General features: G+C 55.5%; 1 non-coding gene across 1 annotated transcript; it reads left to right on the top strand.

Annotated features, from left to right (window-relative positions):
- The first annotated feature begins 1,544 nt into the window (after positions 1 to 1,544).
- On the top strand, positions 1,545 to 1,616 carry TRNAG-UCC. The gene has a single exon. It is a non-coding gene; the product is annotated as a tRNA-Gly (tRNA).
- The last annotated feature ends 232 nt before the right edge of the window (positions 1,617 to 1,848 follow it).

The following is a 1,848-nucleotide window of genomic DNA, read 5'->3' as shown; positions in this document are numbered from 1 at the left end:
GTGGGAAAGCACTCCCAGCAGAGGTGACATATCAGGAAGGAGGGGTGGGGTGATGCAGGGTCAAATGCACCTACAGCAGCCGGCCCAGATGGGGCATGGAAGGAGTGGGGCAAGACCCTCCTCTGGCCACTGGGACGCTGCACCTGTCGAGCGGTGAGCTGCCTCCTGCCCAGGCTCGGCTTCTGGGGACGGCAAGTAAGCAAGCCGGAGTCCCCCCTCTTCCCCCGGCATGCTCCGAGTGGACCCCTGTCCCCAGAAGCCGAGCCCGGGCAGGGAACGGGCTGCCACTTCCCCCTCTCTCCCAGGCAGCTGGCTACCCTGCACTACTCAGCAACCGGGAGCGGCTCCATCTCGCTCCCTGCCAGGGGCCTGGCTGCCAGGGAGAGCAGCCAAACGTGCCAGGGGAGGCAATGCAGGGGGAGGACAGAGCCTCTTCCCCTCCACAGGTAATGTGGGACTGGGGAGGAGACAGGTGGGGAGGTCACGTGTCCTCCCCTTTAGCTTGTGCCCTCCCCAGTATGTGGAGGCGGCAGTTGTCTCTGACTTCCAGGAACGGGAATTTCCAGCTGCATTCAAGTGTCAGACAGGAGCAGGAGGAGTTGATGCTTTAGGAAAGTCGGTGGGTGTTGGCTGGGTAGGGGAGGTGCCCAGAAATCAGCCCAGTTGAGTCTTTATTCTGGGGGATTCCCCGGATCACTGCTCAGACAAGGCTGAAGTGCAGCACCAAACCGCTGCCTTTCCTGAGGGTTGGCTCAGTGGCTGGGTGAGCAGCAGGGTGTCCTCAGGACCAGTCTAAGCCTGCAGGCCCCAGGGGGCAGGGAAGCTGCCTGGCTCAGGCTGGGAACGCTGGTCCCCAGAGAACTGGTCTGACTCCCTGCTCAGCAGCAAAGAAGTCACTTCCCCCCATCCCTGATCAGTCACCCTGGAGCTAAGGCCAGAGCTGGGGGTTTCTCCTTTCACTCCCGCTGGGGACTGCAGGGTCCCAGGGGTGTTTCTGGAAGAGCATTTGGAACTGAATTGGGGACACCAGCCTGTCAGGACAGAGCGCTCAGGTCCAGACTAATATATATATATATTTACATTTTTTAATGATATGATCGAATCCTTCAATCCCAGTGTCACCATCGATAGAACTGTGTCAGCCTTGTAGGTGAAACCAAGCAGCTCTTTGAATACAGGAGAGGGGAGAGAAATCACTTGTCAGTCACTGCACATAGAGGAATCGTGTTGTGTTACATTCCTTGTGTCCTGGCGCCATCGTGTGGCCATCTCCTGTCCCTCCTTTCGGTGAAAAGTTTTGTAATTTTGCACAGAAACTTTATTTCCTCAGGAGACCCAGGAGCGGAGGCTGCCTCCATGTACCACACACCCACTAGAAGGTGACAGATGAACATTCTTAAGACCATCTGTCAGTCACTCTGGGAACCTGTCTCTGCTCACAGCTGACAGGCTGCCTCCAGCCCACACACCCTACTCATTAGCTGTGCAGGAATGAATCATTTTGCTAGTATATGTAACACCAGGGAGAGGTGGTTTTGCCAGATGCATTGGTGGTATAGTGGTGAGCATAGCTGCCTTCCAAGCAGTTGACCCGGGTTCGATTCCCGGCCAATGCAGGGATGTGATTTTTTCCCCCCCGTCTCTGGAATTGGTTTAATGTCAGTCACATTGTGTGATAATCACATTCTCAATGGAATGAGAGAATTAATGTCCAAAATCCCAGCAGGTCACTAAATACACAGCGGGGGATGCAGCGGGCAGGACTATACAGCCAGCTGTAGGACGCATCCTTGTGTCATTGGAGAAAGTCAGAATTGTGGGAACATCTGTATGTAGCTCCTTGTCTTC

This window comes from Terrapene carolina, unplaced genomic scaffold, assembly GCF_002925995.2.
Source record: "Terrapene carolina triunguis isolate 2854851 unplaced genomic scaffold, T_m_triunguis-2.0 Scaffold285, whole genome shotgun sequence".
In the NCBI taxonomy this organism is placed as follows: Eukaryota; Metazoa; Chordata; order Testudines; family Emydidae; genus Terrapene; species Terrapene triunguis.
Note: the sequence above shows the minus strand (reverse complement) of the source record. Positions and strands in the feature narration are given on the sequence as shown.